The sequence below is a fragment of the Rutidosis leptorrhynchoides genome, chromosome 3 (genome assembly GCF_046630445.1).
Source record: "Rutidosis leptorrhynchoides isolate AG116_Rl617_1_P2 chromosome 3, CSIRO_AGI_Rlap_v1, whole genome shotgun sequence".
NCBI lineage: Eukaryota > Viridiplantae > Streptophyta > Magnoliopsida > Asterales > Asteraceae > Rutidosis > Rutidosis leptorrhynchoides.
The window spans coordinates 570,225,757-570,245,543 of NC_092335.1; positions in this window are offsets into that span (position 1 = coordinate 570,225,757).

The following is a 19,787-nucleotide window of genomic DNA, read 5'->3' on the forward strand; positions in this document are numbered from 1 at the left end:
GTAATCGAGGTGAGTGGAATATTTATACGCTTATGTATATAATGTGCTTGCTTATGTGGGCCGTGGTAAGTGACATCCGTTAGGATTCACTTTTCGTGGACCACAATTGAGTTGGGAAAATAGAGTGAGTGATATCCGTGTGGATAGCTCTTCGTTGGCTATATTTGTTTTGTGTATGTGGCGAGTGATAAACGTTTGACCTATCGCTCTTTGTCGGCCACGTGTGTATGTGTGTGTTTGGAATGTGGTGAGTGATATCCGAAAGGAATGACTCTTTGTCGACCACGATTGGGGGTGAGCATGTGGCGAGTGATTAACATTTGAGCTATCGCTCTTCGTCGATTACATGTGAGTATTTGGTTATGTGGCGAGTGATTAATGTTTGACCTACCGCTCTTCGTCGGCCACATGTGTGTTTGGGTAAGTGACGAGTGTTATCCGTTTAGGGATTCACTCTTCGTCGTCCACTTATCGTAGGATGGTAAGCAGTTACGCTTTTCGTCGGCCATCCTTGTGATTGAGGTAAGTGTTAACGTTTCGGTTGCACTTTTCGTCGACCTCATGGTGCGTAGTGATGAGTGGTTAATGATATTGACCTACCGCTCTTCGTCGGTCACGTACGCGTTGCGATGGTTGGTGAGTGGTTAACGTATTGGACCTACCGCTCTTCGTCGGCCACCATCGAGTCGAATGTCGACATGGTATATATTGGGTTGTGTAAGTTCTATTAGCATTGTATGTATGATTATTCGTTTATTCGTTTATTGAGGTTTGCTAATGATATTGCGTTGTTTATGTAGGTGTATGCAAGTGATTGAATTATGTATATATGCGTATAAGTATTGCATTCACTAAGCATTAGCTTACCCTCTCATTGTTTACATTTTTAAGTTCGGTGGCGGACGTGGCAAGGATATGCTCGGGACTAGATGATTTTCCCCTTTTGATGCTTGCTTGGATTATATTTTGGATTCGGCCTAGGATTTGGGTAGTTTATCCCCAAACATCATGCTTGAAATTTGTTTGGAACTTAAACTCTTTTGGGTCGAAATTGCTACTTAAACGTAATTTGGGTCGTTGTGGGCCCGGTATTGTAAAACTCGTTTTGATTATGGAAATCTCTTAATTATAATTATTATAATGTATTGTGAAAGGGTTTTCGTGTAAAAGTGTCGGGAAGCGGGTTTTTCACCCGCGTGATTTGGAAAAACTGAGCAGGAACTTTTAGTACATTTGGACGCCGTCCAAAAGTCTTGGACGCCGTCCAGCCCTTAAGAACTGGACGCCGTCCAGATGAACTGTCACAGAATTTTTCTTAGGCGTGTTTTTGGATGGATAACGGGTTGGGTCATTACAGCTTAGGTAATACACGCACTCGCTTTAAACTTGAGGGACCAATGTTGCCAAATGACCAAAGTTTTGACTAGGTCAAAGTGGTCAACCTCATTCTCATCCATTCATTCACCTCCTTCTCTCTTTCAATACTTCAACTTTTTCTCTCAAACACCAATTCAAAGATTCATCATCTATTCAAGATCTAGCAAACATCAATTCAAACAAATTACATATTTAGAATCCTTGCATTTTCTTCTTCGAATCCATACCGATTACATCTCATTTGGGTAACTTTCTAAAAACACTAGATTTTGTGTTCTTGATGATTTTGACTTATAAAAGTGTTAATTATTGTCTATGGCTCAAGTCTAACATGAATATATGATTTGTATGCTCGATCTTGTTATTTTAAGTAACTAGCATGAACTTGAAATTGGGTGTGTTTTATTTTGTGATTTTGGTTGCTTAAATGTTGTTAGATGTTAAAAGTGCATGTATTAAATGTGTTACTAGTATCACTAGCTTCAATTTGATGTGTAGGTTGATTTGGAAAGACTCCATAAACTTCATTGCTAAATTTGTGATTTTGAGTTAGGGTTTGATAGAAGTAAAATGGATTTTTGATGCATTAAATGCTTTGCAATGTCAAATGTAAGTGTTTAGTTGTATTGTATGCGTAATTACCTACAAAACGGCGTATTATATGTGTGCATTTGGTTTTCGAATCATGGGTTGCATTTATGAGTTTGAGTATCGTTAAAGATGAACATTTGATGCGGTTTTGATTGTTGTAAATGCTAGAATTGATTGATGATATGTGTTTAGTTGTATTCCTCGCTAAATTACCTTTCCAACGATGTATGATATGCGTTTTAAGTGTTTACGGTTCATTTGTTGTGTTAAAATGAGTTTTGGCTCGAGACTTGAATACTTGCACCAGCCCAGGTACCAGCTCACGTTGAGTGGCGCGGCGCGGCCATCCTGGGTCGCGGCACGGCATTAGGTGTGTTTGGATTCTGATCAAACTTACACTTTTTCGAAAAATGTTTGCTATGCTACGCACCTCCGTTTCACATGTAACTTGTTCTAACATGCTTATATATGATTAAAAACCCCAGAAAAATAGTTCGGGACCCGACCCGAACGTGTTGACTTTTTTGTTGACTTTGACCCGACCAAAGTTGACTTTTAATCAAACTTAACCAAATGTTTTTGAAATCATTCTAACGTGATTTTATACGTGTATCTTGCATAGAACTTGACAATTTGATTCACATGCTATATAATCGAGTCGTAACGAGCCATAGGACTAATTGAACATCTTTGACCAACCGTGTTTACCGTTATTGATACGACCTACTTGTTTTGGTCAAGACTAGCATTCATTCTTGCACACGTTATCTTGTGAAGTACTTTATCCACTCGTGCACTCAAGGTGAGATCATAGTCCCACCTTTACTCTTTTAAACTTACATTTGGAATGAGAAAACATAAACGTTTCATTTTGCAAAGTGAACACCAGTACAAAAACAAACATTCTACATACGAGTTAGAACAAAAATCCTCAATTCGATTATCATTAGTTACACCTGCCGGGTGTAAGCGAGAACTTATGTTGTATGGCCATATGGGTTTGCCAAACCCTCATTCGGACGGTTCGCTACCGTTATTCGGATGAAATATATTTTCGAGAAACAGTGTATGTTCTAACACTATTGTGATGGGGTTCTATGGATGGAAAGTTAAGCCTTGATAATTGGGTGCTCGTGATAACAAATTTCAGAATGGTTTACTATTATTCAATGATACAAATCTTGTGGTTCATTTGTACTTACTTACTTACTTAAACCTATGATTTCACCAACGTTTTCGTTGACAGATTTCTATGTTTTTCTCGGGTCCTTGAACGTTTTGTGATACATGCTTCCGCTCATTATTTTGATACTTGCATTGGATGTCGAGTATATATGCATACATGGAGCGTCTTTTGGCTACTTTTAAATTGTGTCGCATAGGATTCACTTGTACTTATAACGTTGTAACGTAACTTATGGTTGAACTAACCTTGTAAACTTTGAAACAATCTTCACATTTGAAAGGAATGCCACATATTTTTGGTCAAACGTTGTTTTAAAGACTTCTGAGTTATGACCACGTAACGGGACCTAAGTAGACGGTGCAATGATGATTTTGTCGGGTCGCTACATAAATAATCCATGAAAAATTTCGAGAATGAAGATGGAAGTTACTACCAATCAATCTTGAAGGAGACAATGACACTCCGAACCCAATCATTGTTCTTGTTCTGATAAAGTCATGATGTGGTATTGAAATAACAGTTCAACTCTTAAATGGTGATTGATATGCCACTAACGGACGGTTTTATTTATGCGGTGTCGTTAGGTCGCAGGGTGTCCGATTCGGTAGCACACAGTGTCTTCGTTTATTTATATTTTGCGGGGCCTAAATTTACTTTTACTTTCTAAGGTGTAGAAGGTGTAAGTTAAGCTAGTGTCGAATTTTATGCTGATTAACGAATTGAAGATCAAGTGGATAATTGTCTTTTAGTTAAATTACCTAGATAAAGATAGTAGTTGATTTTAGCTAAAGGTCCTAAATGCATAAAAGTAAATAAAGTGGAAGGATATCCGGAGTATGCAGATCAGGGAAATGTTGACCAAGATATTAGTATTGGGTTAGGGAAAGGTAATTATGCTTATGTTAAGACTATGCTTGGATTGATGTTGATCTGGTTGGATGAGCCAATTACACAGACCTACTTATCTCTGAACTCTCAGAGTTCTCTTTGAGCAGTGAGAAGTATGTCACTTGGTCCTATAACTAAAGTGTAACAATACCTCGAAGGTTATCCTCAATAGAGTACTAGGTTTATTAGTAAGTTAAGCTCTAATCCTATCCCTCGTTATCAGTTTAGATAACTGAATAACAACGTGCCGTGTTGATTGAACACTGATCACAAACAGAAGGAGTCCGTCGGTTTAAGTTGGTAAAACCTTAAGTGGAAACTAACAACCATTACATCATACTAGTGAGATCACAACAAATCAAACATTATACAGCATTACAATTAATATACTGATAGTAAAGCAGATAAAAACCTAATAAGTACCTAAACAGTTGATATGACTAAGACCTAGGGCAACAATCAGACAAGAACATGCAATAGGCTTGGGTCATACAGTAAAGGCACTAACTAGATCTTAACAGCTCCTAAGAGGTCTCTTCAGAACAGTCAATAGGCATACTAGGTCATTCATGTCTCAATTCCTAGGTTCCGTGTCCTAAAAGTACATTAAATGCCTCTCGGGAACTCCGGACATACCGAGTTCATAGAATCTTCATATACAGTATAACCAGGGGTTTTAATCCTATGAAGTAGCTAATTTCATATAGGTGGACAATTCCTGATCACAACCTAAGTTGGTCAATCCTTAAGATGATAGCATACAAATCTATCAGACTTCCTAGTTCAACATTATAACAATAACCGTACTATATTAACATAATTATGCTAACCCAAAACTTCTATCATGGCAACATACAGATAAATTAAGCTATCATGGCAATATCGGAACGCATTATTAAACATAAAAGATAAGAATACATGTTTAGTACAAAAGACAAGCGTTTCGGATAAAAACCTGAAAAGGCCGAACTAATCTGCACGGGATCGCAGGGACTCGCCGGGATATCCTCCGGAAAATAAAAGCTAAGCTAACTACTACTAAAAACTAACTAAAATATTGAAAATATAAATTGAATTGCAAGTTGAGTGTATCTTGGAATGAATGGAGAAAGGCCCTTAAATAGACTTGGAAATCTGCCAAATAAGCCTGGCAGGCCGTATGGCAGGGCGTATGGCATGGCGTATTTGGCAGCCCGTATGGCTGGCAGGCCGTATGGTGAAGGCACTTGGTGAGGTGTATCTGGCAGGGCGTATCCATACTAGCAGGCCGTATGGCAGGGCGTATGGCAAGCCGTATGGTGTGCTGATCGTGCCTTGATTCACTGGATCGTAACTTGATTTCTTGTCTTTCACCGTTTTCGCTCTAGAATCTTCGTTTTAGCTCCGTTTTACTTGATTCTTTTTGCATCGCCTTTGTAATTACTTAATCTATAAAATCAAATGAAAAAGCGATAATTTTGCCGACAAAGTTTTAATCTTTATTGTTTTAGGGTCTGATTTAGGGGGTAAAAACGTGACTTTATTGGAAAAGCGTGTACAACTTTGTATGGGCCACTCCATCTTGATCTAAATTTTCCCGCGAACTTCTTGAATCGAGAATTGAAGAGAAGAACTTTATCTCCAGGGGCGAAATTTTTAGGGATTAATTTTGCATCATGCGTAAGCTTCGTTCGTTCCTTGTAGATGTATGACGTTTCATATGCTTGGTCTCTCAATTTGGCAAGTTCGTTCAATTGCATCTTCCTATGTTTTCCGGTAACTGAGGGATCGAGGTTGCAGGTCTTCAGCGACCAGAGAGCTTTATATTCGAGTTCCAGCGGAAGGTGAGAAGCTTTTCCATAGATCATTCCGTAGGGTGTAGTTCCTAGAGGATTCTTGTAAGCAGTCCGGAATGCCCACAGAGCATCATATAGTTTATCGGCCCATTTATTTCCATGATGGCTGACAGTGCGTTCTAAGATTCTTTTGAGTGCTCTGTTCGTGACCTCTGCTTGTTCGTTGGTCTGCGAATGATAGGCAGTGGACATCTTGTGGGTAACTCCGTATTGTTGCATCACCTTCATAAACTGATTGTTACAGAAGTGTGTGCCTCTATCACTTATTATTGCATGGGGAGCTCCAAATCTGCAGAATAGTCTCTTCAAGAAATTTGTGACGACTTTGGCATCATTAGTTTGAAATGCTTGAGCTTCGACCTATCTGGAGACGTAATCTACTGCTACTAGGACATATTCTTTCCCGTTAGACTTTGGAAATGGGCCCATGAAGTCTAATCCCCATATATCGAAGATCTCACAAGCTTGGATATTAGTCTGAGGCATCTCGTTCTTCATAGAGATATTGCCTTGCCTTTGGCATGCGTCGCAACACTTTACAAGCTCTTGCGCATCTCGAAATATAGACGGCCAGTATAATCCTGATTCGTAGACTTTCCTCGCAGTAAAGTTTGCTCCATGATGACCTCCAGTTGGTCCATGGTGACATTGGTGAAGAATCCCTGCTGCTTTCTTTTCATCTACGTACCTCCTGATTATCTGATTAGGGCAAATTCTAAACAGGTAAGGATCTTCCCAGTAGTAGTACTTGGCGTCCCTGAAGAACTTCCTTCTTTGGGAGGTACTCATACCCTTTTGTACTACTCCGGCAACTAGGTAGTTGGCCATGTCGGCATACCAAGGAGTGTCAATAAATTGTGATCCTATGTGAGTTTGTCCTAAACTCATAAGCTGTTCTTCCGGAAATTTATCTCTGATATCTTGTTCTGCAAGTTTTTCCATCGTTGGGTTCTCCAAACGACTAAGATGATCTGCTGTGACGTTCTCTGCTCCTTTCTTGTCTTTAATCTCGATGTCGAATTCTTGAAGGAGTAAGATCCATCGTAGGAGTCTTGGCTTTGTGTCTTGCTTTGTGAATAGATATTTGAGGGCTGAATGATCCATATAGACTATAGTCTTGGATAGAATAAGATAGGAACGAAATTTGTCGAAGGTGAATACTGCGGCTAGCAGCTCCTTCTCCGTGGTAGTGTAATTCTCTTGAGCTCCGGTTAAGGTTTTGCTTGCGTAATAGATTGGATGAAAGTGTTTATCTACCCGCTGTCCAAGCACTGATCCAACTGCGAAATCGCTCGCATCACACATGATCTCAAAGGGTAGACTCCAGTCAGGAGCTATCATGATTGGTGCATGTGTTAGCTGTTCTTTCAGATAGTTGAATGCCTTTCGACATTCTTCATTGAAGACAAACGGGACTTCCTTTCCTAGGAGATGAGTGAGAAGTCGTGTGACCTTTGAAAAATCCTTAATGAAACGTCGGTAGAAACCGGCGTGTCCTAGGAAACTTTTTACCGCTCTTACCGTGGTAGGCTCTGGAAGTTTAGTGATGGTCTCAATCTAGCTTTATCAACTTCTATTCCTGCTTTAGAGATCTTATGTCCTAAAACTATCCCTTCGGTTACCATGAAGTGACATTTTTCCCAATTTAGAACTAAATTTGACTCTTCACACCGGGTGAGCATCTTGTCAAGGTTTGAAAGGCATGAATCAAAGGTACTACCAAAGACTGAGAAGTCGTCCATGAATACTTCCATACAACGTTCAATCATGTTGTGGAATATTGCTACCATGCATCGTTGAAATATAGCTGGTGCATTGCATAACCCAAAAGGCATGCGACGATAGGCAAATGTTCCATAAGGACAGGTAAAGGTTGTTTTCTCTTGGTCCTTTGGATCGAGGGGAATTTGAAAGTAGCCGAAAAAACCGTCTAGGAAACAGTAGTACACATTTCCTGATAGACGTTCCAACATTTGATCAATGAAAGGTAATGGAAAATGATCCTTCCGGGTTGCATCGTTTAATTTACGATAGTCTATGCAAACCCTCCAACCAGTGACTTCCCGAGTTGGAATAAGCTCATTATTCTCATTTTGAATTACGATCGTCCCTCCCTTTTTGGATACCACTTGAACAGGACTGACCCATGGTGAATCAGAGATTAGATAGATCAAACTGGCATCCAGAAGTTTGATTACTTCTTTCTTGACGACTTCTTGAATCATAGGGTTGACCCTTCTTTGCCTCTGAACTGATGGTTTGAAATCGTCTTCCATGAAGATCTTGTGGGTACAGTAGTTGGGGCTGATCCCTTTGAAGTCGGAGATCTTCCAAGCAATTGTCTTCTTATGTGATTTCAAGATTTGAATCAATTTCGCCTTCTCTTGTGGCGTGAGGTCTTTCGATATGATCACAGGGAGTTGCGATTCTCCTTCTAAGAATGCATACTCAAGATTGTCGGGTAACTTCTTCAATTCCAATTCCAGAGGCTCCTCGATAGATGGCTTCATCCTAGCTATCTCCTTTCGGTCTAACGAGTCGTGTTTCTCCTGGAATTCTGATTCTTCAGTAGCGGTCACTGATGCTATCTATTCTTCATTTCTGGAAATTGTCCTTCTTAATGCTTCTTCTTCAGAAACTTCTTCTTTAGTTTCGAAGGTAGGTTCGGGAAACTCCTCACAGTCTTCCCTTGACTGGGGTTCTTAGTATACCGGAATGAAATCTGTTTCTTCATTCGGTCTTCTCTTTAATAGAGGTAAAGGAATGCCTTGTCCTAGTGGTGCTATTCGAATAGTATTGCCAAGAAAGTTATTTTCAGAGAGGGGAGATATGAGTTGACTAAGGTCTATGGCTGAATGGTTGTCGAGATTTCCTTCAGGAGGTGTAAAGAACAGATCCTTAGAAATTTGATCTTGACTGCAAATGGCCATAGTCTCTTCCAAGTATTCGTTGACGAGTTCTTGAAAAGAATCAGAGAGATTCACTTCCTCTTCCTTAGGATGGTTCATGAGGCGATCAACATTGAATGTGATTTCTTCTCCTCCAACCCTTAACTTTAGAGATTTCGCGTGAACGTTAATTACGGCCTTGGCGGTATTTAGGAATGGTCTGCCAAGAATGAGTGGGAACTTCGTGTCTTCCTCAATATCCATAATGATGAAATCAACGGGAAACGCGAACTTATCCACTCTAACTAGGACATCTTCAGCTATTCCCCTAGGAATTTTAACTGATCTGTCCGCGAGTTGGATAGTCATTTTGATTGGCCTTAAGTCATTTAATCCTAGCTTCTTGAATAATGAATAGGGCATTAGGTTTACACTGGCTCCTAAGTCTGCTAATGCATTGCTAATTTGGACATCTTGCAGGTAGCAAGGTACCGTAAATCTTCCTGTATCTCCTAACTTAGGGGGAATTCCATGATGTAACACTAACGAGCATTCTTCACTTAAAGGCAAGCTAACTATCTCTCTTAATCTCTCTTTGTTTGAAAGCAGTTCTTTGAAAAATTTAGCGCAGTTTGGCATTTCTACTAAAGTATCTACTAGACGTACATTCAAATGCAAATTCTTAATAATATCCCAATACTTAGCAAATTGTGCTTCTTGTTTTTCCTTCCTAAGCCTACCTGGGAAAGGTATGCGGGCGCGCGGAATAATTTCCGGGGCCTTAGGAGAGATAGGTTCCGGTGGATTGACGACTGGGTCAATTGGCACAGGTTCCTTATAAGAAAAATCTTGTATAGGTATATTGACAGTTGTTTCTTTTCCTAATCTAGTAATTACTAGGGCATCAAACTCACTACACTCTATATCAATTTTAGTGGTTAAGCGTTTAAGCGTAAGCTGAAAATTTGTGATTAATTCTTCAAAAGTCTTTATCAAAGTGTCAAACTTGTTCTGGCATTCTATGACTTGAAGGTTTATCATATATTGCTTTTTCATAAATTCAGCTAAAATTTCCTTAGAGTGGAGAGTAGGTTTGTGCAATGGAGAAATTATATTATAATCCGAGTTATTTTGCTGTTTGTGTGCCCATCTAGGGTAAGGATACCTTAGATTGGTTCTAGTAGCATCGGAGTTATTAGGAATTTGTAAACTTTGAAGAGTGAGGGTGAGATCTTGTAACCTGGTTTCCAGCATTTTTACCGTATGAGCGAAGACGTCATCCTTCTCAGCAGCTTCATTGTTCCAATCTTCCTGTTGTGCAGATATCGTGTCCAAGAGATCCCATGCTTCATCTGCTGTTCGAGACATGAAATTTCCTTGCGAGGCCATGTCTAGGAGAGACTTATCATCCTTGGTCAAACCATTGTAAAGCGTACAGATTATGTCTGTCCGACTTAACGAATGATTCGGACATCTTTTAAGCATCATCTTTACTCTATTCCATGCGAGACCCAATGACTCATTTTCTTTTTGAGAAAAGTTAGTGATGTCATTTCTTAAACAGGTTTGTAGGGAGGGTGGATAATATTCATTTAGGAATTTAGTGGCTAAATCCTCCCATGTATGAATTGAATTTGGGTTAAGTGCATCAAACCATGTTGAAGCGTGTTTAGAAAGTGAATATTGAAAAAGATGAAGTTTTAAAATGTTTTTCTCGTTTGATTCCTTCTTAAAAGAGTCAACCAGACTGATAAATTTGCTTATATGACAGTTAGGATCGTCAGTCGATAATCCTTGAAATTTACAGATCATACTGACTAGTTTAATCATGTCCAAACTGATTTCAGGAATTCCTTCGGTTCCTAAGGTGATTGGTCCTCCTCTTTCCTCTAAGCATGACTTATGCATAGAAGCAAGGTTGTCTTGTTGTTCCAATTTTTTTTTTTTTTTTGATTTTTCTGTTAATAAAAAGACTTAAAAGTAACTTTTAGAAAATATTAATTTACTAAAAGGATCAATAATTTAATAAAACAATTATTCTCAAAATTCGGTCGCTAACCAGATAGGATATCTCAACTGATAGGACTTCTCACAGATTACTTGTATCTAGGTGGCCAGGCCGACTACGGAGAGGCAAGATCCTTTTGGTTCCAATATAATTGGAGACTGTTCGGAAAATCCAATAACCAAGTCCGTGTATAATTGTTTTTCTTAAACACCACCAAACAATACTTTGTCTGTTTAAAATCTTTCTCGGTCAAAATATTCGATCCCCGGCAGCGGCGCCAAGAGAAGCAGTGATATGCCACTAATGGACGGTTTTATTTCTGCGGTGTCGTTAGGTCGCAGGGTGTCCGATTTAGTAGCACACAGTATCTTCGTTTATTTATATTTTGTGGGGCCTAAATTTACTTTTACTTTCTAAGTTGTAGAAGGTGTAAGTTAACCTAGTGTCGAATTTTATGCTGATTAACGAATTGAAGATCAAGTGGATAATTGTCTTTTAGTTAAATTACCTAGATAAAGATAGTGGTTGATTTTAGCTAAAGGTCCTAAATGCAGAAAAGTAAATAAAGTGGAAGGATATCCGGAGTATGCAGATCAGGGAAATGTTGACCAAGATATCAGTATTGGGTTAGGGAAAGGTAATTATGCTTATGTTAAGACTATGCTTGGATTGATGTTGATCCAGTTGGATGAGCCAATTACACAGACCTACTTATCTCTGAACTCTCGGAGTTCTCTTTGAGCAGTGAGAAGTATGTCACTTGGTCCTATAACTGAAGTGTAACAATACCTCGGAGGTTATCCTCAGTAGAGTACTAGGTTTATTAGTAAGTTAAGCTCTAATCCTATCCCTCGTTATCAGTTTAGATAACTGAATAACAACGTGCCTTGTTGATTGAACACTGATCACAAACGGAAGGAGTCCGTCGGTTTAAGTTGGCAAAACCTTAAGTGGAAACTAACAACCATTACATCATACTAGTGAGATCACAACAAATCAAACATTATACAGCATTACAGTTAATATACTGATAGTAAAGCAGATAGAAACCTAATAAGTACCTAAACAGTTGATATGACTAAGACCTAGGGCAACAATCAGACAAGAACATGCAATAGGCTTAGGTCCAACAGTAAAGGCACTAACTAGATCTTAACAGCTCCTAAAAGGTCTCTTCGGAACAGTCAATAGGCATACTAGGTCATTCATGTCTCAATTCCTAGGTTCCGTGTCCTAAAAGTACATTAAATGCCTCTCGAGAACTCCGACCATACCGAGTTCATAGAATCTTCAGATACAGTATAACCAGGGGTCTTAATCCTACGAAGTAGCTAATTTCATATAGGTGGACAAGTCCTGATCACAACCTAAGTTGGTCAATCCTTAAGATGCTAGCATACAAATTTATCAGACTTCCTAGTTCAACATTATAACAATAACCGTACTATATTAACATAATTACGCTAACCCAAAACTTCTATCATGGCAACATACAGATAAATTAAGCTATCATGGCAATATCGGAACGCATTATTAAACATAAAAGATAAGAATACATGTTTAGTGCAAAAGACAAGCGTTTCGGATAAAAACCTGAAAAGGCCGAACTAATCTGCCCGGGATCGCAGGGACTCGCCGGGATATCCTCCGGAAAATAAAAGCTAAGCTAACTACTACTAAAAACTAACTAAAATATTGAAAATATAAATTGAATTGCAAGTTGAGTGTGTCTTGGAATGAATGGAGAAAGGCCCTTAAATAGACTTGGAAATCTGCCAAATACGTCTGGCAGGGCGTATGGCAGGTCGTATTTGGCAGCCCGTATGGCTGGCTGGCCGTATGGTGAAGGCACTTGGTGGGGCGTATCTGGCAGGGCGTATCCATACTGGCATACCGTATGGCAGGGCGTATGGCAAGCCGTATGGTGTGCTGATCGTGCCTTGATTCACTGGATCGTAACTTGATTTCTTGTCTTTCACCGTTTTCGCTCTAGAATCTTCATTTTAGCTCCGTTTTACTTGATTCTTTTTGCATCGCCTTTGTAATTACTTAATCTACAAAATCAACCGAAAAAGCGATAATTTTGTCGACAAAGTTTTAATCTTTATTGTTTTAGGGTCTGATTTAGGGGGTAAAAACGTGACTTTTGCCCGATATCAGTGATCTAACCAGTCGAAACCGTTTGTCACACTAAACAACCTATGAATGTGCTAAGTGGTTTAATTAGTTATTTATGTGTTAGGAATTATGGACCCAACAGGACAAGTGATTTAATCTAATCATTTAACCCACGAATGATAAACGATAAAATAACGCATGAAACGATAAAATAACGCATGAAACGATAAATGTAAACGACACGGGATTTAACGTGGTTATATCTCAACTCCAAAACATGGAGAAGGGTTTACTCCACGGGCGCAAACAAGAGATTTTCACGATATTTTTGTACACGCGGTTATGGGTTACATATGGTCCTATTTATAGGCAAAAACAAACAAGGAAATAACTTAGGGAGCAAGCTACTAAATCTAGAACATTCTTGACTTGTCCAACAAGTTGTTTCTTTGTTTAACTCGATTCGCACTCCAACAATCTCCCACTCGAAAAGATGTTAAACAACACCCAATCTTCATCAACCCAACAACTATGTTAAACAAACCCACAATAACTCCGGATTAGCCGATTACCAACTCTTTTTGATACTGCCGGATGAGACACCAGAATCACGCCACACTTCACTCGTTAACCCACGAGCAAGTGAAGTCTTTCGACACCAAAAAACACCGCTGAGCGATAATCCAATCTCTTAGTTACTAGCTTGGGCCATCTCGGTTTCTTTCACCACCATCTTCTTAAATTTGAAGATCATCTTCTTACACTGGAAGACCAATTGAAGTGAGCGAGACTTCAATCATAGGATTCTTCATGAGAATACACCGGCTCACACATCGATCTAGACACGTCCAATCTCGAACACACATGTCAACGACCACTCATATAGATTATAACCGTCTATCTATGATTTCCTTCACCAACAAAAACGAACCCCAACAGACGCCTTTGTAGACTATTCTTCAAGATACCCTAGTGAGAACGCAATCACCACCTTGAAGTCTACCACCTTTTCCAACTTTCCACTTCCTCCTTGGTATACTATGAAATGTCCCGTTCTTATTGATTAAAAACGTTCCATATTAATTGATTTCGTTGCGAGGTTTTGACCTCTATATGAGACTTTTTTCAAAGACTGCATTCATTTTTAAAACAAACCATAACCTTTATTTCATAGATAAAGGTTTTAAAAAGCTTTACGTAGATTATCAAATAATGATAATCTAAAATATCCTGTTTACACACGACCATTACATAATGGTTTACAATACAAATATGTTACAACAAAATAAGTTTCTTGAATGCAGTTTTTACACAATATCATACAAGTATGGACTCCAAATCTCGTCCTTATTTAAGTATGCGACAGCGGAAGCTCTTAATAATCACCTGAGAATAAACATGCTTAAAACGTCAACAAAAATGTTGGTGAGTTATAGGTTTAACCTATATATATCAAATCATAATAATAGACCACAAGATTTCATATTTCAATACACATCCCATACATAGAGATAAAAATCATTCATATGGTGAACACCTGGTAACCGACATTAACAAGATGCATATATAAGAATATCCCCATCATTCTGGGACACCCTTCGGATATGATATAAATTTCGAAGTACTAAAGCATCCGGTACTTTGGATGGGGTTTGTTAGGCCCAATAGATCTATCTTTAGGATTCGCGTCAATTAGGGTGTCTGTTCCCTAATTCTTAGATTACCAGACTTAATAAAAAGGGGCATATTCGATTTCGATAATTCAACCATAGAATGTAGTTTCACGTACTTGTGTCTATTTTGTAAATCATTTATAAAACCTGCATGTATTCTCATCCCAAAAATATTAGATTTTAAAAGTGGGACTATAACTCACTTTCACAGATTTTTACTTCGTCGGAAAGTAAGACTTAGCCACTGGTTGATTCACGAACCTATAACAATATATACATATATATCAAAGTATGTTCAAAATATATTTACAACACTTTTAATATATATTGATGTTTTAAGTTTATTAAGTCAGCTGTCCTCGTTAGTAACCTACAACTAGTTGTCCACAGTTAGATGTACAGAAATAAATCGATAAATATTATCTTCAATCAATCCACGACCCAGTGTATACGTATCTCAGTATTGATCACAACTCAAACTATATATATTTTGGAATCAACCTCAACCCTGTATAGCTAACTCCAACATTCACATATAGAGTGTCTATGGTTGTTCCGAAATATATATAGATGTGTCAACATGATAGGTTGAAACATTGTATACGTGTCTATGGTATCTCAAGATTACATAATATACAATACAAGTTGATTAAGTTATGGTTGGAATAGATTTGTTACCAATTTTCACGTAGCTAAAATGAGAAAAATTATCCAATCTTGTTTTACCCATAACTTCTTCATTTTAAATCCGTTTTGAGTGAATCAAATTGCTATGGTTTCATATTGAACTATATTTTATGAATCTAAACAGAAAAAGTATAGGTTTATAGTCAGAAAAATAAGTTACAAGTCATTTTTGTAAAGGTAGTCATTTCAGTCGAAAGAACGACGTCTAGATGACCATTTTAGAAAACATACTTCCACTTTGAGTTTAATCATAATTTTTGGATATAGTTTCATGTTCATAATAAAAATCATTTTCTCAGAATAACAACTTTTAAATCAAAGTTTATCATAGTTTTTAATTAACTAACCCAAAACAGCCCGCGGTGTTACTACGACGGCGTAAATCCGGTTTTACGGTGTTTTTCGTGTTTTCAGGTTTTAAATCATTAAGTTAGCATATCATATAGATATAGAACATGTGTTTAGTTGATTTTAAAAGTCAAGTTAGAAGGATTAACTTTTGTTTGCGAACAAGTTTAGAATTAACTAAACTATGTTCTAGTGATTACAAGTTTAAACCTTCGAATAAGATAGCTTTATATATATAAATCGAATGATGTTATGAACATCATTACTACCTTAAGTTCCTTGGATAAACCTACTGGAAAAGAGAAAAATGGATCTAGCTTCAACGGATCCTTGGATGGCTCGAAGTTCTTGAAGCAGAATCATGACACGAAAACAAGTTCAAGTAAGATCATCACTTGAAATAAGATTGTTATAGTTATAGAAATTGAACCAAAGTTTGAATATGATTATTACCTTGTATTAGAATGATAACCTACTGTAAGAAACAAAGATTTCTTGAGGTTGGATGATCACCTTACAAGATTGGAAGTGAGCTAGCAAACTTGAAAGTATTCTTGATTTTATGTAACTAGAACTTGTAGAATATATGAAGAACACTTAGAACTTGAAGATAGAACTTGAGAGAGATCAATTAGATGAATAAAATTGAAGAATGAAAGTGTTTGTAGGTGTTTTTGGTCATTGGTGTATGGATTAGATATAAAGGATATGTAATTTTGTTTTCATGTAAATAAGTCATGAATGATTACTCATATTTTTGTAATTTTATGAGATATTTCATGCTAGTTGTCAAATGATGGTTCCCACATGTGTTAGGTGACTCACATGGGCTGCTAAGAGCTGATCATTGGAGTGTATATACCAATAGTACATACATCTAAAAGCTGTGTATTGTACGAGTACGAATACGGGTGCATACGAGTAGAATTGTTGATGAAACTGAACGAGGATGTAATTGTAAGCATTTTTGTTAAGTAGAAGTATTTTGATAAGTGTATTGAAGTCTTTCAAAAGTGTATAAATACATATTAAAACACTACATGTATATACATTTTAACTGAGTCGTTAAGTCATCGTTAGTCGTTACATGTAAGTGTTGTTTTGAAACCTTTAGGTTAACGATCTTGTTAAATGTTATTAACCCAATGTTTATAATATCAAATGAAATTTTAAATTATTATATTATCATGATATTATCATGTATGAATATCTCTTAATATGATATATATACATTAAATGTCTTTACAACGATAATCGTTACATATATGTCTCGTTTAAAAATCATTAAGTTAGTAGTCTTGTTTTTACATATGTAGTTCATTGTTAATATAATTAATGATATGTTTACTTATCATAGTATCATGTTAACTATATATATATATCCATATATATGTCATCATATAGTTTTTACAAGTTTTAACGTTCGTGAATCACCGGTCAACTTGGGTGGTCAATTGTCTATATGAAACATATTTCAATTAATCAAGTCTTAACAAGTTTGATTGCTTAACATGTTGGAAACATTTAATCATATAAATATCAATCTCAATTAATATATATAAACATGGAAAAGTTCGGGTCACTACAGTACCTACCCGTTAAATAAATTTCGTCTCGAAATTTTAAGCTGTTGAAGGTGTTGACGAATCTTCTGGAAATAGATGCGGGTATTTCTTCTTCATCTGATCTTCACGCTCCCAGGTGAACTCGGGTCCTCTACGAGCATTCCATCGAACCTTAACAATTGGTATCTTGTTTTGCTTAAGTCTTTTAACCTCACGATCCATTATTTCGACGGGTTCTTCGATGAATTGAAGTTTTTCGTTGATTTGGATTTCATCTAACGGAATAGTGAGATCTTCTTTAGTAAAATATTTCTTCAAATTCGAGACGTGGAAAGTGTTATGTACAGCCGCGAGTTGTTGAGGTAACTCAATTCGGTAAGCTACTGGTCCGACACGATCAATAATCTTGAATGGTCCAATATACCTTGGATTTAATTTCCCTCATTTACCAAATCGAACAACGCCTTTCCTAGGTGCAACTTTAAGCATGACCATATCTCCAATTTCAAATTCTATATCTTTTCTTTTAATGTCAGCGTAGCTCTTTTGTCGACTTTGGGCGGTTTTCAACCGTTGTTGAATTTGGATGATCTTATCGGTAGTTTCTTGTATAATCTCCGGACCCGTAATCTGTCTATCCCCCACTTCACTCCAACAAATCGGAGACCTGCACTTTCTACCATAAAGTGCTTCAAACGGCGCCATCTCAATGCTTGAATGGTAGCTGTTGTTGTAGGAAAATTCTGCTAACGGTAGATGTCGATCCCAACTGTTTCCGAAATCAATAACACAAGCTCGTAGCATGTCTTCAAGCGTTTGTATCGTCCTTTCGCTCTGCCCATCAGTTTGTGGATGATAGGCAGTACTCATGTCTAGACGAGTTCCTAATGCTTGCTGTAATGTCTGCCAGAATCTTGAAATAAATCTGCCATCCCTATCAGAGATAATAGAGATTGGTATTCCATGTCTGGAGACGACTTCCTTCAAATACAGTCGTGCTAACTTCTCCATCTTGTCATCTTCTCTTATTGGCAGGAAGTGTGCTGATTTGGTGAGTCGGTCAACTATTACCCAAATAGTATCAAAACCACTTGCAGTCCTTGGCAATTTAGTGATGAAATCCATGGTAATGTTTTCCCATTTCCATTCCGGGATTTCGGGTTGTTGAAGTAGACCTGATGGTTTCTGATGCTCAGCTTTGACCTTAGAACACGTCAAACATTCTCCTACGTATTTAGCAACATCGGCTTTCATACCCGGCCACCAAAAATGTTTCTTGAGATCCTTGTACATCTTCCCCGTTCCAGGATGTATTGAGTATTTGGTTTTATGAGCTTCTCTAAGTACCATTTCTCTCATATCTCCAAATTTTGGTACCCAAATCCTTTCAGCCCTATACCGGGTTCCGTCTTCCCGAATATTAAGATGCTTCTCCGATCCTTTGGGTATTTCATCCTTTAAATTTCCCTTTTTTAAAACTCCTTGTTGCGCCTCCTTTATTTGAGTAGTAAGGTTATTATGAATCATTATATTCATAGATTTTACTCGAATGGGTTCTCTGTCCTTCCTGCTCAAGGCATCGGCTACCACATTTGCCTTTCCCGGGTGGTAACGAATCTCAAAGTCGTAATCATTCAATAATTCAATCCACCTACACTGCCTCATATTCAGTTGTTTCTGATTAAATATGTGTTGAAGACTTTTGTGGTCGGTATATATAATACTTTTGACCCCATATAAGTAGTGCCTCCAAGTCTTTAATGCAAAAACAACCGCGCCTAATTCCAAATCATGCGTCGTATAATTTTGTTCGTGAATCTTCAATTGTCTAGACGCATAAGCAATCACCTTCGTTCGTTGCATTAATACACAACCGAGACCTTGCTTTGATGCGTCACAATAAATCACAAAATCATCATTCCCTTCAGGCAATGACAATATAGGTGCCGTAGTTAGCTTTTTCTTCAATAACTGAAACGCTTTCTCTTGTTCATCATTCCATTCAAATTTCTTCCCTTTATGCATTAATGCAGTCAAGGGTTTTGCTATTCTGGAAAAGTCTTGGATGAACCTTCTGTAGTAACCAGCTAGTCCTAAAAACTGGCGTATGTGTTTCGGAGTTTTCGGGGTTTCCCACTTTTCAACAGTTTCTATCTTTGCAGGATCCACCTTAATACCTTCTTTGTTCACTATGTGACCGATGAATTGAACTTCTTCCAACCAAAATGCACACTTTGAAAATTTAGCGTACAATTCTTCCTTCCTCAATACTTCTAACACCTTTCTCAAATGTTCACCGTGTTCTTGGTCATTCTTTGAGTAAATAAGTATGTCATTAATGAAAACAATGACAAACTTGTCAAGGTATGGTCCACACACTCGGTTCATAAGGTCCATGAACACAGCTGGTGCATTAGTTAAACCAAACGGCATGACCATAAACTCGTAATGACCGTAACGTGTTCTGAATGCAGTCTTTGGAATATCATCTTCTTTCACCCGCATTTGATGATACCCGGAACGTAAGTCAATCTTTGAATAAACAGACGAGCCTTGTAGTTGATCAAATAAGTCGTCGATTCTCGGTAGTGGGTAGCGGTTCTTGATGGTAAGTTTTTCAACT